The sequence below is a fragment of the Pararge aegeria genome, chromosome 5, assembly GCF_905163445.1.
Source record: "Pararge aegeria chromosome 5, ilParAegt1.1, whole genome shotgun sequence".
NCBI classification, from domain to species: domain Eukaryota; kingdom Metazoa; phylum Arthropoda; class Insecta; order Lepidoptera; family Nymphalidae; genus Pararge; species Pararge aegeria.
The window spans coordinates 4,120,579-4,143,392 of record NC_053184.1 but is presented as its reverse complement, the minus strand read 5'-3'; the positions used below and the strand labels follow the sequence as shown (position 1 = coordinate 4,143,392).

At 35.4% G+C, this 22,814-nt stretch overlaps 1 protein-coding gene across 1 annotated transcript in view; it reads left to right on the top strand.

Annotated features, from left to right (window-relative positions):
- Nucleotides 1–22,814, top strand: part of LOC120624156 (hemicentin-1-like) — a 300,069-nt gene that overhangs the window by 138,352 nt on the left and 138,903 nt on the right. The window lies entirely within an intron of this gene.

Genomic DNA, 22,814 nt, shown 5'->3' with positions numbered 1-22,814 from the left:
ACATGGAGAATTCTCCGGCATGCAGGTTTCCTAACGAAGTTTTCCTTCACCGTTGAAGCAATTGATATTTTTATGACTTAAAACGCGCTAACTTAAGTTAAAAGGGATTCAAACTCGGCCCCCCAAAAGTGAAGCTGAAGTCTTAGCCATTTTGATATCAAAATTCAAATTAAAAATTAAAAATTAATTTATTTCAAGTAGGCCTAATATAAGCACTTTTGAAACGTCAAGTCTGTCTGTGTGTAGTAACTCTACCACCGGTTCGGAAGGCAGATTCTACCGAGAAGAAGCCGGCAAGAAACTCAGCAGTTGCTCTTTTCCAATATTAACAATTTACATTTTACATTTTAATATTCATTTTTCTATCTTGTGAGAGATGAAAGCGTAGCCGGATGCTTCCAAGCAACCTTGTCATTAACCATCACACATCGCTTCTATTCATAATCTGATAAAACTATGAAGTTATATTATAAAGTAATTCTACTTGAAATGCAAAGCAAAATAATAATTAAGGAAGTATTAACTTTTACTTTAATATTTTAATTGCCAATTTAGGTATCACGACACTTTGAATAAACTATGTGCTACTATATTTTGATAATGTATTAATAATTCGTGCTACAATAATAACTATAAGATTAGTGCACCGTACATATTATACCTATCTAGAACCTAGTATTCAGCAATGACATAATAATCTGTAATTGACATGCCTGCTCTATAATTAAAGCGCAAATTACGTAGTCGTAAGTAGTGATTATGGCATTAATCTTTCGATAATTAAATATAGGCTTTTTATGATTATTTAATTATGTTTATGTTAGTAGACATTCCTTTATGCTTAAAGCGCTAAGTATTCGGCCAATGTGTCCTACCCACTATGACGTATGGAGCAGAGACATGGACCCTTACGAAGAAGGTGATGCACTGGCTCAAAGTGGCTTAGCGTGCAATGGAAAGAGCGATGTTAGGGTTTGACAATTAGATAGGATTCCCAACGTAGAATAAATAAATAATAAATAAATATACTACGACAATACACACATCGCCATCTAGCCCCAATTTAAGCGTAGCTTGTGTTATGGGTACTAAGATGACTGATGAATATTTTTTATTAATAATATACATAAATACTTATAATATAAATATAAACACCCAGACACTGAAAAACATTCATGTTCATCACACAAACATTTTCCAGTTGTGGGAATCGAACCCACGGCCTTGGACTCAGAAAGCAGGGTCGCTGCAAACTGCGCCAATCGGCCGTCGAGATCAGAAACCGAACTGGAATCACTGACATCGTTCAAAGAGCAGCGGCCCTGAAATGGAACAGGGCGGGTCACATATATCGAAGGGAGGACGGGTAGTGGAGCCGAGTGATTTTGGATTGACAACGCGCACTGGACACAGAAGCATCGGCCGACCACCAGCTCGATATGTAGAGGCAGATGATATTGTAGAGGCAGTAGGGAAGAACTGGATGCGGCTAACCAGCAATAGACCGAGATGGCGTGCAAATAAAGAGGCCTTAGTCCAGCAGTGGACTGAGATAGGCTGATAAATAAATAAATAAATAAAAATATTACGACAATACACACATCCCCATCTAGCCCCAATCAGTTTTATGAATAATATACATAAATACTTAGAATATACATATAAACACCCAGACACTGAAAAACATTGTTCAACACAAGAACATTTTCCAGTTGTGGGAATCGAACCCACGGCCTTGGACTCAGAAAGCAGGATCGCTGCAAACTGCGCCAATCGACCGTCACATGATGAATGCTGATGATGATGAGTTAAAATAATTATGTTGATTGTGGTTATTATAATGCGGAATCTTCGCTTCCTGTGGATCCTCATCATCAACCTATTAAAGGCCCACTTATGGGGCCCGGAGCTTTTCTCAGAATGTGAAACGTATAGGCCGCAGTTCACCACGCTAGCCAAGTTTAAATTGGTAGACTTCACACGCCCTTGAGAACATTACGGATAACGTAAAGGCCCGCAGGTTTTCTTGTAATATCACCTGATAATGCACTCTCGATCGTAAATGGTTAAACAATTAGGATTTTGGCAGTTATATTTAACTCATAAACCTCATTGTAACATTGTGTTGTGTATTGGTAGGAAAAAAAAACAAGTTACTCCACCCGGGGATCGAATCCACTTGTAAGAATACGCCAGTTAGGTTAGGTTAGGTTAGGTTGAGACTGATTTAGAGTGTAACCTGCAAAAGGGTATGGCAGTATGTTAGACCTTAACTTTAATGTAGTACTGTGGTTGAAGATAACTTCTGCTTGTCACACGCAGCCTAGCGTACCACAAAGCGATGTGCTACAATTTGCTTTCCAACGTCATATATTACGAAAATGAATCCTTACTTTACAATTAATAATTGTTAAGCTAAACAATTATTCATTGTAAAGTCAACATCTTCTGAGGATGCTCCGGTGTTGGCACGAAACGTGCGTAGAACGTGCGGTACATTGCCGAAGATCTGTTTGGTGTGGAGTATAAGGATTGAAGAAATTATAAACAACACCGTACAGATGCACCTGCTTTTCGCGGAGTATAGCAAATTAAGCTTCATCTTCATTGTATATGATGGATTTCCGCAAAGTAACGCCTGCTTATATCGTATATTTCAACGTCATCTTTAACAAGAATGAACAGTATTTAACGTATTTATTGTTAATAATCTAAAATTAAACACGTTTTATAAGATGAGCACAATATCTGAAATACGAGTAGGTATGTCCTGCAAAATAGTGTTTGTGTTACTTTGTAAAAGTTAAACTTAATTCTTACGGAACGTATGAAATATTAAAAATATAGAGTAATTAAAATATATCAAAAAACATATTTTTAATAATTATCGAAAAGTAAAATATGTCAGTCATGGACTAAAACAATGAAATACTAGCCTTTTTTCTTTAGGCCACAACCCGTGAAGGATTTGCTGTTGAAAAATTCTGCTGTCGAAATCGACAAACTGGTTGTCTTCCGACGTTACGCCATTTAGGTCATCTAGCTAAGTTCATCAACCATCTCCATAAATAAACCTATCACTGTCATCTAGTGGTTTCAACGCGTACTGTTGAACGCTTAAGTTAAACTTGATATAGCTATTTGCAGCAAAGTTTTGACAGCTTAAACGTTCCAGGGCCGGCTCAAACGGTTCTAGTGCACTTAAAAGTTGTTACTGATGCAAACTTGATTATAAAGAAAGCATAAATAGCTTTAGTTTATAGGCTTTCGTATTCAAGAATAATTTTTCCTGATAGTTTGTTTATCGTATATAACATATAACATATCGCAGGGTAATAGGGAATACACGAAATTTAGTGATAAACCATTTCTATGATAGAAAAGGTTTAGATATTTTTGGTATAATTTAAATAGACTTCACCCTGACTGATCTTTTTGTCAGACAATCTTCAGCCCTAACGGCTGTACTTAGAAAATTTAGTAATACATGCTTTGCAGCACCACACTACGTCACTGCGTGACAGACCATGGTTGTTTAAATTTAGAACGCCGCAGCAACAACGGACTGAGGCCGGGCGTGTAATGGTTGTAATTTTAAGACCTCCTTTCATCTTTTTTAAATGTAGGGAATCCTCCTGATAACAAGATCCCGATTTAAAAGGGAGAAATCTGGTTATGTGGAATTTCTATCCACATAACCAGTTTTATCGTCATATTGGGAAGCTCCGGGATATTCTAAGAATGCCCGTTGCATTCCTGCCTTATACGAGTCCTTTTAGCTCTCCCCAGGAAAAAATACCCCAAGCAATCATGTGCCTCTCATGGCCCCAAAAGGCCTGCATGCTCAACAATATCGTCGCTCCATCTACAGATTGGGGCAAATGTAATTTAATAATAATTAAACATAAAAGTCTGATTTGTATAAAATTTGTCTATTTATATACATATTGTGATAGATTAAGATATTTGAGTATTATAAATGATATTTATCGTAGCATCTACATGTATATATAATGTGCATCTTTTTTGTTTTTTATACATTACAAATTCTACTAATATTTACAATGTAGCAAAATTTCCAATCACTAATTTTGGATTTTTTTTGTGATTTTTTTTTGTGCTAATACAATGTTTTCATTATTGATAATAATGATAGACCTAGAAGCTATCTGAAGTTAGCTTTTAATGGCTATGTCAAGTTCTATCGATATGTGAGTACTTGCTATTGCATTTGTGAGGGGCGGCGGTGACAATTGACGTTGATAAGTTTATTTAAAGAGCGTTTGATAAATAGGTAGCAATGCTTCTTGATATTGCTGCGTATATAGATTTAATATGAAATACGTGTACCTAGGACACACGATTCAGTTAGGTAGGTCCAATTTTGAGAAGGTGGTGAACCTCCGAATCTAACTCGGATGGGCAGCATTCGGGCAATTTCGTGACATCTATTCATCAAAAATCCCTCAGGGCCTGAAGACGAAATCCATTAAAGTGATGACCTATGGTTCAGAAACATTGTTGTTAACTATAGGCCTTATAAGAAGGCTCAGAGTCACTGAGCGGACAATGGAGAGAGCTATGTCAGGAGTGTCTCTACGCGATCAAATCAGAAATGTGGAGGTTCGTAGAAGAACCAGAGTTACCGACATAGCTCAACGAGTCGCGAAGCTGAATAATGTCAGCTTTGCACTGGTAAGCGCAGCGTTGGTTTACCCCCAACGAGGTGGGCAGACTACATTAAGGACGTCGCAAGTAACATGCGGCACAAAACTACAAAAGACCTATGTTCAGCAGTGGACGTCTACCGGTTGATATGATGATGATGATGAAAAAAATTCTATACATTGTTAAAACTGTAAAATGAGAATTTGAGTGAGTGAGTTTCTTGCCTGCTCTTCTCGGTCTTCTCGTTCTTTCTTGCGAACCGGAGTTAAAGTCCCTACAAATAGACTGACTTGACGTTCGAAAAGTGCTTATAAACTAAGAAACAAATGATTTTTAAAAGTCCCCAAAGTTATGTCAACCACTATTAAAAGATCCACGGTCATTATTACCAATTTCAAAATGTTCACTCATAATTTAAGTTACATCATTAAATCAGCTTTTGTAGACGTTTTCAGTGCTTTTGAGGCTTATCACGGATCTGTAATTAAATTAAAAGAGAGACTTCATAAGTCTTTACGTAGTTATGAAAGTACTACATCGAAAAGCTGAATTCTAAAGTGAATTTTATAGCTACAGTTTTTGTTCATACTAGTCACGTACGCGCCAAAACAATGAAAGAATTGCAGACACGGTCGCATGCAGCAGTTTCATAATAGTAGTTTATGAAACTGTCACAATAGGGGGTATTAAACTCGCCTACGGCTCGGTTATTAAAGTCACACTCGTCTTTTTATAAATATTATGCGGTGATAGGCCTGTGATTCAGTAATTCGTCTTCACTTTCGGGAGGACGGAGTTTGAATCCCAGCACGCACCTTTTAACTTTTGGATGATAAATGCAATAAAATAAACTAGAGATATAGTTTATTTTGCTGCACTTATCGTCCTACCAGCTTTTACCCACGGCTTCGCTCGTGTGGTAATTTGAAAAACTTTGCTAGTAGGAATAGGAGTCCGATCATGACTTCAGAACAGTGCACTATTTCAGGACGCTTGTATCTCCTTTATTCTGAATCCTTTCAACTATTTATATGCCAAGAATAAAATCGTTCGGTTACTTTGTTGGGACGTGAATAAAGGACGATTTTTCATGTTTTTTTAATGTTCCTGTAAACTGTCACAATAGGGGGTATTAAACTCGCCTACGGCTCGGTTATTAAAGTCGCACTCGTCTTTTTATAAATATTTTGCGGTGATAATCACAGGCCTGTGATTCAGTAATTCGTCTTCACTTTCGGGAGGACGGAGTTTGAATCCCAGCACGCACCTTTTAACTTTTGGATGATAAATGCAATAAAATAAACTAGAGATATAGTTTATTTTGCTGCACTTATCGTCCTACCAGCTTCTACCCACGGCTTCGCTCGTGTAGTAATTTGAAAAACTTTGCTAGGAGGAATAGGAGTCCGATCATGAATTCAGAACAGTGCACTATTTCAGGACGCTTGTATCTCCTTTATTCTGAATCCTTTCAACTATTTATATGCCAAGAATAAAGTCGTTCGGTTACTTTGTTAGGACGTGAATAAAGGACGATTTTTCATGTTTTTTTAATGTTCCTGTAAACCACCCTTATGGATGATTGGATGGTTAGATGTTTTTGCAGGACCAGGCTCATGTTACTCTCCGTCCTCTCAACTACTCAACCTTTGTTTGTTCTTCAATAACGCAGCAACATAGCAACGGGTTGATGTGATTTCTTGCATAGAGATAGCTTATTAGCCGGAGAGTGACACTATCTGTGTGCCACAATCACATCATTATCAAAATTAAGCCTAATTTGCTATACTCCGCGAAAAGCAGGAGAATCTGTGTGGTGTAATTTATAATTTCTACAATCCTTATACTCCACACCAAACAGATCTTCGGCAATATACCCTCTACGCAAGTTTAGCTCCGAAACCGGAGCATCCTCAGGAGATGTTGACTTTACGAAGATCTGTTTGGTGTGGAGTATAAGGATTGAAGAAATTATAAATTACATCCTGCTCTAGTATACCAAATGAAACTTAATTTTTATAATATATCATGGATTTCCGCAAAGTAACGCCTGCTTCTATCCAACAATCACATCAATCTGTTGCTCTGTTGCTGCGTTATGTGGACAAACAAACACACTTTCAAATTGATTATATTAGTATGGATAAGAGGTGAGGTCTGTGCCCAGCAGTGGGAAGTTAATAGGCTGCTGATGATGATGACGATGTGACGATTTAAAACGCAACAATTCCTTTACTCAGTGATAAGTATATCGGTCGCCATTATACCAGAGACCAGCAAGATTTTTTTACAGAAAATGATGTAGGAAGATACTAAAACTGAGAATAAAATATAATTTTTTATTTAAAAAAAAATTAAATCTTTACTAATTTAGGTCACCAAGTTCTGGATTAGCGTATATTATTATACTTTATATCCCAGGGAACAAACCAAAAGTACACTCGGTAAAACCACCGATGCGGAATCTAGTACGATTATAAATTCATACCTCCAACGTGTTCTGTCAAGCGAAAGTGACAAGGTGCTAAACTGTACCTACTCCTGTATATACAACGGGAGGTATAAATTCATAGAACCGTGATATACCAAGCGTTTACCTAGTCACGCTATGACCACGAACAACTCTTCATGCGACACGACAACACCTACTACGTGCATATGTTCTCCTAATACCTACAAGAGTACAAAGCTCGTATAAAAATTTAAATATTTTACAGGCGTGTTTTTAGGTAACTTAAATGCCACGTCGTTAGCTTAAATTTGTCATTTTGTATGGATAGCAAAATTAGTTAATTTAGTTTTGGATTGAGACTGAGATTATACAAATCATTTAGATTTGTAATCTAAATTTGTGTACGCCAATGTGACTTTGCAGAAAGGTGATGATTTTCAACCAACTAGCAATTCGAAGTGAAAATCAGAAGCAATTTGAAGTAGTATATATTTTGAACGGTTCAGTTTGTACTATTTAAACAGAAGGTATTAAGTAACAGCAGAACAACACAATATCACCAGCAAACAAGTAAATATCGCCTTCAACTACTTTCTTCTGCCAGACGGAAGTATCTTGTATGCATAGTTTTTTTAATTCCACTTATTAGAACCTTTTAATGGTATAGAAATCAAACTATATTGGCAATAAACTTCAACGAAATATTTAATAGATGGCATTTGAGCCTAAAACACACTGAGTAAAAAACAAGCTTGTTGGTGTTGACTTTAATTTGTAAGATGAATTATGTTATGTTTATGATAAAAGAGGGAATTACAATAAACGATATATATCATGCATAGAAGTCTAGAGTGTGGTCTTGACTAGGCTTTGACTTTGACTTTAATGAAAACCTAAGTAACTATCTTACGAAGAGATAAATAATGTAAGTCCACTTAACTACATTGGAGCAGCGTGGCAAGTCTTAGAGCTATATCTCTCTCCAATAAGAGAGATTTCCTGTTTCCAACAGTAAACATTACTTGAGGCCCATACCGATGAATATACAATTATCTGAGATCTCAATGTAAACGAACCGTTGGTACTTCATCCATCATTATATTCTCACGTAATTGACCAGCAAGTTTTACCCCAATGTTAACATTGAACGTCTCTTACCCGAATAAGTATCTCATTAATTTCGAGAGCTACTCGATACGCCCTTTATTTAAGGGGCCACGTGCTCTCGGCATAGTTGAATCCAGTTACGAGTAAATCAATCTTGCTATGAATATTTATTTACGTTTTATTTTAGGATATAACAAATAATATCCAGGAAGCTTAAAAAAAAAAAAAAACTGGCCACCGGTTACCGGCAACCTGAGGAGCACTGAGAAGATTTTTACCTTTACATGAACCATGTACCTAGTTAGTATTGATTCTATTTGATATTATAGTATTTGATGTTAATTATAATTGGATCTTCCGAACGTTAATGAAATAAAGGTTATTGATAGAAGTATTTTATCATCATCATTTTAAACGATTGACGTCCACTGCTGGATATAGGTCTTTCGTAGAGTGTTTCAAAATACACAGTCCTGGGCCACTTGTTTCCAGCGGCCCCATCACGCAACTCTCTTGATGTCGAAATTATTGCAACTAGAATTTTTTTTGACAATTACATTTTACACACATATTCAATCATATAAATACTATTTCTATTTCTATTCTATTTCTGTCGTCTGTCCACCTCGTTCGGAGCCGTCCTACATACGCTGCTGTTGCTGTTTCGGGGACGGCATTCCAACACCTTAGGACCCCAACGTCCGTCGGTTTACCGAGCTATGTCCCCCACCCATTGCCACTTCAGCATCGCGACTCGTTGAGCTATGTCGATTACTCTTGTTCTTCAAAGGATCTCCTCATTTCTTATTTTATCACGTAGTATATCCTCCTAGCATAGCTCTAGACGGATATACCAACAGACAAAGACAACAGACAATTTAGGTTAATAAAATGTTAATAATTAGTGAAAGTAATTTTATTACATTGAGAGGATTCGAACCTCAATGTGAACAGTGACCAGTTTCCATTAAGCGATCCATTGAACCATTTGCATTCAATTCCAAGACTATTGTCACAAATATTCCCGCAGTATTAATTCGTATTTCGGCTTTGTAATTGGCATCGCTATAATAGCGATATTGCGACAAAGCCCAGTATAAACACGTGGCTGAACCGCAACTAACTTCAGAACAATTCATCAATTAAAATTAACTGGGGACCTCGCACCACAGCTCACCCATTTTGCAATTTAACTCTAGAACACTTCTAAATCAATTTCTCACTCTTCACACAAAATCCTTTCTCGTGTCCGAGTAACCACGGGTTGTGGAAAACCAGTGTTCTGGCAATCCATTCGTTCGATGTCCTATTTTTTTGACCCCTGCACCAAAAAGCGAGCATGTTGTGCCTCTCCATTTGTCTGTTTGTCTGATTATTCATAGATGCTGAGTATCTAGTGTGAGAATTTGTACCTATTCGATGGCGTGACAGTTAGCTACGATTGCCCTAGACCAATCGGGGGTACAGGCCTCGAAACTGTGGCTTTTCCTCACAGGCAGGCGATAGGCTTTCGTTTTCAGCCCTTACAAGTAGGCCTGTTTGAGGTGTCTACATTTAACAATATTCAGGACATTTCTATCTTGTGACAGGTGAGAGCGAAGTGGCCTGCGTTCAAGCATCCTTGTTGTTAAGAAATTCATCAATCGTTAAGTAACCATGATTTATTTAAAGTATATTAAAAACACAAGTATTGCGGCTATTCGGGAGCAACTGGCAATACGAACAATTGTAGGAAATTTAACCCAAGATTTAACTCATACTACAGAGTACACCAGTGGTCTGTGTGAAGAGCTAGAAAGTTTGCTTTTAATAGATATTAAAATTTACGGCCTTTCAATAAATATACCTACTAAACCAGACTAAACACGAGGGGTACCACAACGCGCTTTGTAACAATTCATCAATTAAAATTAATAGAGACCGTCGGTACTCTCAGCTTTCAATACAGCTCAAAGGCTGCTCAGATATCAATTATATTCCGGACAGTGACAAATTGGGATTATTTTTATAAATTTGGTGAATAAGGTTTTAGTTACAAAAACACACACTACGCAAACAACGGTTTGTAAATTGGTATTTGATAGTACACTGCCTCGTAGGTGAGCATGTTCTACTGCAGGTCACGAGTTCCCAGGAACTGAGTGCAATTCCCGAGTCGAGGCAGTGGAAGTTTGGGTATGGGCTTTGAGTTATCGTGCCTTCGAGAGCACGTTAAGCTGCCGGTCCTGACCTGATTCCATCAGTTTTTAGTTTTTATGAGTTTGTATAAAAACATATTATTAATTTCTGTATTAACTTTTTAGTTTTCCTCACAGCATAAAATAAAGTAGGATAATATTCAAATACAAGTTTTTTTGCAAAAGTAACTCAAAATTGCGTTATATTCGATGCGTTTACCATTGACCTACTGGGTCAATGGTAAACGCTGTGTCCTTATAAGTGGGAGCTATATAAGTGGGTTCGATCCCGCCAGCTAGGAAAATTATATTTTCCGAATTTGCTCTGGGCCGGTTTTGTGGCTAGTTACCACCCTTTAAACCACCAAGCGATACAGCGTTCCGGAACGATGCCGTGTAGAAACTGATCATACCCCTTTACAGTTTAGCCGTTACCATCTTAAACTAAAATATATCTAACAAGGGCTAACTCGTATGGATGAAGAAAATCTCACTATTCAGAATTTATTCGACTGTACCAAAGACCAGCCAAGACAGACAGACTAACATACATTATTTCCTGTTCAAAACCGCATGATATGGTGTACACTTACATTTTGTTTATTTGTATAAATAACCTCATAAATAATCACTTAATTTGATTGATGCCACTTAGAAAAACACCAAAGACCTATGTCAGGGTATTTTGTAAGGAGTTCCCAAATTCCACGGTCATGGGCGAATGGAATAAATAACCTAATTACCTTAAATTCACTCTTACTCTACTCCTGCTTACTTTAACTTTATTTTAATAACTTATATAATCGGATACTTAATTTGGAAGCGTAATGGTAACACCTAATTTGGGGATATTTCTACTTGTTCAAATATACTTCAACATGGTTCTTATATCGCTCTCTCTATTAGCACAAATAGGAAAGACAGGGAGGGAGATCTTCAAGTAGGTAGTGGAAGTTATGAGGATCGAATACAAAGTGCCACTAAAGCTGACTCAGAATTTTGGCAACAAGATAACCCAACTTGTTCGGGCCTACGTTGCTAATTTTGAGTATGATATTTAGGATTAATTTTCTGCTCATCGCAAAGTTGCTTTTGCTCCGCCCGCGTTGCGGTAAATGTTTTGTGGAATTTCATATTGGTTATGTGGTGTATTTGTGGCAGTAGGTATGTGTGAGATCGTGAAACAATTTCATTAGCTGGATTTAGCAGTGTCGTATGCCATAACTGCTCGTTGATCTAGTAAAGTTTTTTACTAGCGGCTTGGATATTCGTCTGAGGATCTCCAAATCCTGGGTTATTTTTTGACTTGAATTGGGTATTGATTTCAAGACAAAAGTGTTCAAATCTACAGTTTCTAGGTTGGGAAAACTTAGCATTTTATAAACTACCATAGAATTTTTTCCTTCTCTATGAAGCAATCGTTACTAATGTTATTAATGCCTAAGAGTGTTTGTTTGTTAGTTTGTCCTACCTTTGCGTCCGAACTAGGAATCCAAAAAACTTGATTTTTGGTTTATAGTTAAAATGCAGTGAAAATGCTACTTTTTATCTCAGGAACCAATTGGGCTCACTGAATTTATAGAAAACTGAAATAAAAAACGCGGACGAAGAACTCAGGCGAACAGATAGTATTACATAAATATACAACATAAGAGTTGGTAGTACAGAGTTCAGAATTCCATCAGCCCATCAAACTATTTTCCATTGCATCTAACTAGCCAATTTCGTTTGATGCTAGAGTCATCATCACATCAACCCACTACCCGCTCACTACAGAGAACTGGTTAAAGCCGTAGTCCACCAATTCTTGAGAGTATTAAAATTAATTTCACCAAAGACTAAAAGTTTTCCAACCAATGTTATAATACAGTCATGATACCATCTATAACGTCAGTGAAGTATAAGTTACCGAGTCAGAGAATAGTTTAAACGTCACATAGTTGTTTCGACAGACCGAAATTTATTATGGAATTCTAGACGAAGTTTTCAAATAGAGACAAGAATCCCGTTTCGGTGTGGAATGTCAAATCCGATCAAACTTGTCGAAGTTTGTAGCGTGCACTAACAGTTTGAGTAATTGCATGGAATTATATGATATTGCTTGCGTCGCTCGAACCGTACTGTTGGCTCCTATTGTTTGTTACATAGTTACATAGTCTCTGAACAATTATTATAGTTGTTGATTTAATACCAATTATATATTATTGATTTAGTTTCATGTTCTAGGGATACTCTTGCATCGTTAGTTGATTGCAAATTCCTTTGAGCATCTGTTTTATTTTCCTGACAATGAAGAAAGGAATAATGGATTTAAGAGTCCTTTGTAATGTGTATGTTAATAAGAACACTTGAATGTGGTTTAGCCTTTTATAAATTAATAGCTGACCTCAATACAATGCTCAAAGACCTCGTGGAGTTTCCCAACAGGCCTAGAAATGAACATGAGCAAGACAAAAATAATGTCTAACGCTTATGTTCCGCTCTATCCAACAATCGCTGCTCGCTGCTTGTGCTTGGGAGCTCTGCTGTCAAAATTGTAGATGATTGTATATATATAATAATTAGCACTCACGATCCAGTTAGGTAGATCCAATTTCGAAAAAGAGATTAACCGCGGAATGCTGCTGGCTCCAGAAACTTCGTGACAACTTTTCGTCCAAAATCCGGCCGATTGGCGCAGTTTGCAGCGACCCTGCTTTCTGAGTCCAAGGCCGTGGGTTCGATTCCTACAACTGGAAAATGTTTGTGTGATGAGCATGAATGTTGTTCAGTGTCTGGGTGTTTATATGTATATTCTAAGTATTTATGTATATTATATATAAAAAATATTCATCAGTCATCTTAGTACCCATAACACAAGTTACGCTTAAATTGGGGCTAGATGGCGATGTGTGTATTGTCGTAGTATATTTATTTATTTATTTATTTATTTATTTAAAATCCCTCAGTTCCTGGAGACCAAAGTCTTCAAACAGTACGAGTTGCCAGTGATAACTTACGGTTATAAAACGTTGTCGCTTACTATGGAACTCATAGGAGGTCTCAGAGCCAAGCGGGTGATAGAGAGGGATATGCTCGGAGTATTTCTATTTTCTACGTGAACTGTCAAAATGAGGAGATACTTAGAAGAACTAAAGTGACATACATCAACGACTTGCTAAGCTGAAGCGGCATCTAATCAGAAAAAAATATTATATCGGTTATACTAGCGAGCCTAAATTGTGCTACCAGTGCAACGACAAGATTTCGCTGGTAGCATTTTTTATCTCAAAAACCGTACTAAACATATGTTTTTACTACTATAGAAAAGCGATCAAAACATTAAAAGGAGCAATTTACTACGAGTATGTACTTTATAAAGGTACTTTATTTTAACATGAAATAATTTATGATAATAACACCTCTACGGCTTTCTGTATCCACCTCTATTGAGAGAATCAGACATTTTGAAAGGCAACTCAATATTCACGCTTCAATATCGCCTATACAATATAATTCGGAAGTCACGGAATCCCTAAAATTTACATTCCCAGATTGAGTCGTCTTACAATCTGCATTTCGTGTTCCGTATACCTAAGCCCTTAAACCTTTCACCTGGGGGCTTTGGGGCGGGAATTGTGTACAATGAGGTTTAAAAGTGCTTTGATGTTTGCGTGTAAGAAAAAAATTAAGAACAATTCAAGAAAAATAAACAAAATATATTCATTTTGAAAGGTGACTAAGCTTTTCCTAAAACAGCAAAAAAAACTTTTTTTTTCCTTTTTTTATATAAGCTGCTGGATGGTACTATCACAAAATGTTAATAATAAAAAACTGATAGTCATAATTGTAAGCGTGTTCTCCAAGGCCTTGCGACTTGCTAGTAACTGTGAAGAGTTATCTCCTAAAATATTTATAAGATCTTCATTAAGAGACATTAGACAATACATGCTTGTTAGTCTAAACTTAAATAAAAAAAGAATTATTAAAATCAGTTCAAATTTAATGGAGCTACGACGTAATCCGGGGTAAACTTATTGTTTATCGGGATAAAAAGTATCCTATATATTTAATCCTATATCCGGAATACCAGCTACCACTATACCAAATTTTATTGAAATCCGTTCAGTAGTTTTTACGTGATGCCCGGACATACAGAATGACAGACAGACAGACAGCAGACAGAAAAAAACTAAACAAAAATCTGTTTTGAAATCAGTATCGATTTTAAAGCATCCCCCCGGTCAAAATTTTCAAAATATATTAAGTGTACAGAAATCTTCCAGTTACAGTTTTATTATAAGTAGGTACGGATTTCTAATTAATATAACTAAATTACGCTTCAAATGTTTTATTTTAATTTTAGGTAAAATTATTCAATGTTTAACAATATTCTAATTTAACTTAAATAAAAAGTATTGAATTTCGATCACTCTAACATTAGGTACCGTTAAACCATTTTGTACTTAGCAGTACAGATTAAATCAAAGATAAGCCTTAATTGTCATCATTTACAATGAAAATCTATATTATACCTACCAGATACCTTTTAAGTGAACTGATATAGTCAGCGATTACTTTTTTTTTCATTAAATATGCCTCTTAATTGGACAGATTTATAATCGCTTTCCTTCGCTTTGTTCTGTAGAATGAAGTGGGGGAACAAATGAAAAGAAAATGAAATGTCCACAAATGGTCGACTGATATTCTGATTATACCTTTATTTGCCATTCAGCATTTATAGTGGCTTTGTAATAATGTTTTATGACATAATCTACTTTATTCAAAGAGTGTATTAACTGTTTGAAAATATTCAGAACGATTACTTTATTCTTTGATCCTTTACTTTTTTAGCAATCGCAACGTCTTCTATATTTATCATGGCTAACATAACCTTTAAATACATATTATTACGTATGTATAGGTTCATAAAGTGTGTTTATTCTTTTTAAAGATATTCACAGTTAATACTCTATTCTTCGATACCTTTACATTACTAGCACTCGTAAAGTTTCATATATAAATTTATTGCTAACATTACCTCCAACTAAGTATTATGACGTATGCATAGGTTCATAAAGTGTATGAATGAATGTAAATACTTTTACTGCACACCACAAAAAGTACATAAAAAAAGAAAACTATATCAAGATAACGTATACAATTTGGCAGCATTATCGCTTGATAGCGATTATTTCCAGGCAACTTTTTCGCCATGGCGATGAAAACAAAAACAGAAAAAATAAGTGGTGTATATATACCCATAAAATAAATATTTCATTACTTTAAATAAATGCATATAAATCAATATTTGTTGCTAAAGACAAATAAATAAATAAGATAACGTTTTAAAGATATTCACAGCAAATACTCTATAATTTAATACCTTTCCTTTAGCACTTGCAAAATCTCATTTATTAACCATGGCTATCATTACCTTCAACTACACATTATGTAGGTATAGGTGACGTGAAAGGCACACCAATAAATCTTATTATCCTAAAGCTAAGAGATTTCCAAATATGTACACACTCACCATTATATATTATTCCCTTTAACCACTTACACACCCTAGCAGTCAACTTCACGCGTCAACCGCAAACATAACGCCTTCAACCGCCGCTGTAAATAGCGGTAGCTATTTGGCAAATAGCTACAAGATCCATTATTCAAAAGCAACAAACACTAAGAGCGCAGATATTTTAATGCTGCATTAGTTGTAGACGGGTTAAACTGACATGCTAAAAGTCACTATCATTTAGTTTTAAATAAATCGTGTAACAATAACCTTTTTAAATGAAAGCTCTATGAAGACTATGATTTGTAACTAATATAATGCTAGCTTCTCTTTAAGAAAGAAATAGTGTGCGGTGAATACGTACTCTCACTTATAGGTCTGTCGAGGTACAAACAGAGTTTTAGTAGATGCGAGGCCACAAAACTTCTCCATTTCCCCCGTAGGAGTGGTATGAGTCAAACATTTTTACTTTAAAAAAAAACAGAAAAGTAAGAAATATTATTAATACGATACATAACATATTAAATCAATGATATTAAAATAATAAAAAGGGTCTGACTCTTATTGGTAACTATGGAACTATGGATCTTTTTCGGTTTTAAATTTGTTAATTGAAAACACTAATCCTTGGATGTGAACAGGTGTCACATTGCGGAATTCCATGATATACAATGACCATAAACTTAATTTGCTAACTTTACGCTTTCGAGGAGGTTAACAACCTCCTCGAAAGCGTAAAGTAACTTTATTTTTTAATTATGAGAGAATTTATTTCAGAGAGAAATTACAGTTTTTTAAGGCTACATTTATAACATAACTTTAACAACAAAAAAAAAATAATTAAAATACATAAACTTCTTAAAATTAATTATGTTACCAAATTTTTCAGTAGTCTAGTTTCTCGTTAGTCAATAGGAAGGTCAGTTCAATAATGTTTTGTTGATAACTTCAGCCTTTAATTTGCTCTTTAGTTATCATAAACCTGCAATTCTCTTTAAATTAGTAGAAAACACTAGTAGTTATACGATTGCCCGCTCTGTCTACCAAATATATCTCTGTTTCACTAAGTGTGCTCCGATGTATAAACAACATCCCAATTATAAGACGCGATCGTTTCAAATGCTAATTTCCGGTCCCCTGAATAAATTCAGCGACTCGTGATTTTGTTACCACTTCCCGCTGGCATCGACGATTGAGATGTTATTTTCATGTTCTCTATTCAGCTGAAATCTTTATAAGCATAAATAGTGTGACATTTATGAAATGTATTATTTCTTTAGAATATTTCGGTGCGCTTTTAAGATGTAGGTCCAGAATGATGCCAATTTCGAAATTTGTAATTCCAAACCAATAGTCTATCACCGCTAAACCGTATTTAGAGACTTCAATTCAAGGACAGGCCATTCGTTGGAGAACTATGATAAACTAATGATGAAGTTATTAAAACATTAGGTAACCCCATTGTTGAGTGTCCACTGAGCCATAATGCAACAAATATTAGGTAATTTATTGGAATTCCATGTTGTGGCATGCAAATAATTATATTGTAGCATCAATGAGTTAGATATTTTGCTTTTAATGAGGTATGCAACCGAACACAACCTAATTATATTAAACTACTAATACGATTGAATAGAATTATTCACTCAATTATTAAACAAGCTCTCAAACATCGAAATACTAGTACATTTTCTGGCCACAAGTTTCATTATGCCATTGCCAGCCGAACCAATTCGGAAGCAAGTTTTTCATCCGATTATTAACGAAATGATTAAAAAAAAATATTTATGAACAGTAATGATTTTAGCCATTTATATAATAAATATCGTGTGCACTTGTTTTTGACACCTAGTTTTGTTAGTGTTTTCTAAAAAAGAACTCACGGGCACACAAAACTGTCCAGTAATTTCTACAGTTGTCAAGTTGGAACCTGCTGGTCGGTTATATTGTTTCATACTAAAAACAAGCTGAATAGATTTTAAAACTACTAGAAAATCAGTTAATTTATCTTTAATTGTAGACCTACAAGAGAGATGGTTATTTGTTCATACTGATGTTACTGGAATACCCGTACAGTGCTACTCGGTCTCCTAACTGAGAGCAGAGTAGCGCAATGTTATTTTTTGCTACCGAAAACTCGCACAAAGTTTTTCATCGAATCTAAAACGAACCGTCAAGGTGTGGAATACTTTTTTTTTTATCTTCTACAAGTTAGCCAGATGGATAATCACCAAACTGGGCAGATGGATTGATGATCGCAGTAAGTTGTAGTAAAAAAAAAATCGTATACTTAGTCACCGTTAAAGGCTTGGTAAATGCGTACATGCAAAACTTTGATCTGAATATGGTTCCATCAGGCGTATCTTCCAATATTGCAAGAAAAATTCAACCTCCTTCCTTACTTCAAATAACTTAGCAGCATGTTCAGGTTTACCGAAGCTACTACCGTTTTACTGAAAATTTATTATCTTGCCCCTATGTACTCTATGCATTGTATCTTTCTAGTATTACGGTTCAGCTACTGAAATACACAAACAAAATCAACTATCAACTTTGGATCTTAAATAATCCTTGTTTTATTTGTTCGCAAATGTGAATAAAACTAAAAATAATTGTTTTATTTGAGAAGTGCAAAATTGTTAATATCGAAATTTAGGATTATAGTCGTAAAAATGTAATAGGCCCGTTTTGACATTTGAGTAAGACCATAGGATGTAACTTGGAACGAAACTGAAAGAAACAATAAAATAAAAATAAATTACATACAGTGTTTTAAATAATACGTAAATTTTTTTGGGACGTTAAATAATATGAAAGAATATATCGCGAGTATTCTTTTTGCCCTTACTTTATAGTAGCATTCAATTTATAAATGTTGCGAAGCGTTTCGAAAACAGTTACGTTCTCAGTCTTTTTTTAATACTAGTGTTGTGACCATTTTTTTACTGAATATCACCAGCTTCATACGATTCTAATCGAAATTAAATATTGTGTAGTAATCTTTACTGAAAAAAAATGTGTGCGTGTACTAGTGTACACACGTAAAAAGTGAAACTTCTTAAAGACCTTATTTTTCGAAAAATGATCTACTGCAACTTTACAGAAACTGGTTAAATAAAATTAAATTAGATAAAGTTTAACAAAAGGCTTTTATTATCATGGACATGAATACCAATAATACAATTATGTCATTTTACTTTATTACTACTAAGATTATTACAGCTTTAATTTAATTGTAATATTATTATGGCTTGGTATGGTATGGTAACTGAAATATGAAATATAAATATAAATAAATAAATATACTACGACAATACACACATCGCCATCTAGCCCTAAAGTAAGCTTGTGTTATGCGTACTAAGATGACTGAAGAATATTTTTATGAATAGGTAATATAAATAAATACTTATAATATACATATAAACACCCAGACACTGAAAAACACTTATGTTTATCACACAAACATTTTCCCGTTGTGGGAATCGAACCCACGGCCTTGGACTCAGAAAGCAGGGTCGCTGCCCACTGCACCAGTCGGCCGTCAAATATTGTTTACATTCCATAAAAACTCCAGCAATTTAGTGCCGGATCTTGTTGTTAATGTTTGAGGACTTTTTTTTTAATAATATATAAAATTCTTATAATCTTTCAAAAATTCAACTAGCTTCAAAGATTTTTCTGATGCAGATCGGTTTTTTTATCATTATTGCAACCGAGTAAAGAGGCACGAAGAGGGAGGAGGAAGAAAAAAATTAATATTATCGTCCAACTTCTGATTTGGAGATATATAAAGTGCAACAATCAAAATATTCATCCTATTTTCCATTTGGCATTGAGCCATACATAAGTCAGCAGAAAGAACAGAAAAATCTATCGATGAAGTTACAATGTTAACAACATCATTAGTATTATGATATATGCTTACGTCTTCAGCCGTTTAAATTTTGAAATGCATTTGAAGTTCGAATAAACTCGAATCAACCGTGGTTGGGACAAGAAAAAGACGGCGCGTAACGAAAAAATGTGACGCGTAACTGAAAAATGTTACACTAAATTTTTTTCCAACCCCGATAAAGAAGTTTCACTTCAAAAATGAGTTTGGTTCTCAAAGCCGCAAATAAAATTTTGAACTGACGACACTGGGTTCTAAATAATGAGTCTGAGTTGATGTATCTGACCAAGAGGCACATGACTAAAGCGTCCCAGCGCGCAGTTTTTCGTTCCCCATCTTGTAAAGTAGACTGTGCGCACGTTTAAGTTTGATATATTTTCTTTAACTTCGGCTCTTCTATTTTAGAAATTGATTTAAACATTGTGACTCGATTTTTGTGTTTGTTGTTATATAGTACGAACTTTCGTCTTCAAGATGTTGAAAAGTGGACGTACAATCAACAGTCAGTCACGCGAATTGGTTGTGAAGTTAAAGGAATACTTTTAACGAACGAACAACTTACAATACATAATCATATCGATCAAGTACTGATACAAACTTGAAGCGATTTATTATGAGTATCGAGTACCGAGTCGTATGGTTCCATAACTAGTTACGTCGCGAACACAAAAGTCAAAACGGGCCTATTACTTTTTTACGACTATAGTTAGTTTATCACTATATGTTATCAAACCAATACCGACCCACTACATGTCACTACGCCCTTGAAAACTCTCAGGCATGCAGGTTTCCTCACGATGTTTTCCGTCATACATAAAGCAAGATTATTTTAACTCTTTATAAATCACATAACTTAGGAAAATTAGAGATGTTCTGGGATTCAAACTCGGCCCATTAACCACTAGGCTATTAGAATTTCTTTGTAGCAAATCTAACAATGGAGTAGCACCTTAAAGTCGCCCTTTATCTCAACACGAGCAAGGTTCGCTCTTAACTTGTTTAAAGCTCGCACATGGTGCACGTTCTAAGTGTTGACCTCATTCAGCTTTGTGTTATAATCCAAACAAACTTGGGAGTTTCGCTAATTCGTCACTTTAGGTTACCAGGCGAATTGAGATTTCGTGAGTGAAACTCTAATTACTTAACCACGGTAGATGTTGGCTGTTTGATAGTCTGTCTCTTCTTATATGAGTTTATATTACGATATATTATGACTAAAAATGTTGTGACATACATTAAAAGTTTTTTTTTATAGTGAGTCAAGGATGCTAGGATGAGTGCAGGTCAAGGAGTCTGTAAACGCCAAAAAGTTGTTATTTTAATGTTTATTTTGACTTTTTCATACACGACTACTATTGTGTAATTGATTTAAAAAAAACAATTTATGTTGAAAGCTACCTAACAACAGGCTACGAAACCATAAATTATTAGTTTGGGACCTATTTCAGAATATCTTCTAAAGTAGACCGGAGGGTCAAATGGAATAAAAACATAATATCTTACTGCATTACTTCCAACCGGCTCCTATATAAATAATAAATATATGTATCTTATTTTTTGTTTTTTTTTTTATAGTAGTAATTGACGGACAAAGCTGATGGCCCACCTGATGAATGATGATACGTGGAAAACCATCACCTATATACAGAGCAGCACTTCGCAGAGCATATTGGATAGAAGCAGGCGTTAATTTTCGGAAATCAAATTCAAATTCATTTATTTCAAGTAGGCCTACTTTATAAGCACTTTTGAAACGTCAAGTATGTATGTTTGTAGTGACTCTACCACCGGTTCGGAAAGCAGATTCTACCGAGAAGAGCCGGCAAGAAACTCAGTAGTTGCTCTTTTCCAACATCAACATTTACAATCATTTTGCTATTTTGCGGGAGATGAGAGCGAGGCTGGCTGCTTCCAATCTACCTTGTCATTGAGGAATTCATCAAATGTATAGTAACCTCGCTGTACTAGATGCGTTTTTAATCATTTTTTAAATCTATGCATGTAGGTCAAGAATTTCCATAGGAATAATGTTGTAAAAGCGTATACTCAACCCGACAAAGGAGTTCTGCACCTTTCGCAGACGATATGCAGAATCCCTACTATCCCTATCCCTATCCCTATCCCTATCCCTATCCCTATCCCTATCCCTAATATATATATAATATTATAAATTTCAATGTAAGTTTGTTTGTTACGCTTTCACGCAAAAACTACTTAACCGATCCTCATGAAACTTTGTACACATATTCTTGAAAACGTTTGAAGTAATATAGGCTACTTTTTATCCCAACATTAAGCTAGGTTCCTTTGGGAGAGGGGATACAAGTGTTTGACGATTTTACACCATAACTGCGACAAATTATAACCGATTTAAATAATTAGTTTGTACTATAGAGGTTATAATATGTGTTTAATTTTGCCCAAACTTTGTGTAGATCTGATGAATGTGGTTGGAGATAGAGGACAGAACTCCTCAGCGGACAGCAGAAAACATCTAATTTAAGGCTTAGCGATACTGAATACTTTAAATTTTTTAGAACTACAAGTAAATTGAGTGCCACATCAAAAAACAAAATCAAACGGAGACGAAGTCGCGGGCAACAGTTAGTCCATAATATATTACGAAAATTAAGCTTAATTTGCTATACTCCGCGAACAGCAGAAGCATCTGTAAGGTGTAATTTATAATTTCTTCAATCCTAATACTCCACACCAAACAGATCTTCGGCAATGTACCCTCTACGCACGTTTCGCTCCGAAACCGGAGCATCCTCCGGAGATGTTGACTTTACAATGAATAATTGTTAAGTCGAAACAACTACAGTACAGTTGTTTAACAGTACAAATGTTTAACAGTTTCTCCTGCTGTTCGCGGAGTATAGCAAATTAAGCTTAATTTTCATAATATACTTCACAGGGCTGCAAGCAGTACGTCCTGTAACATGCCACCCTGGGTCTATCAATCTGAGGCGTAGGTGTTCAGCCTCATGAGCCGAAATAACACTGACGACCATTACA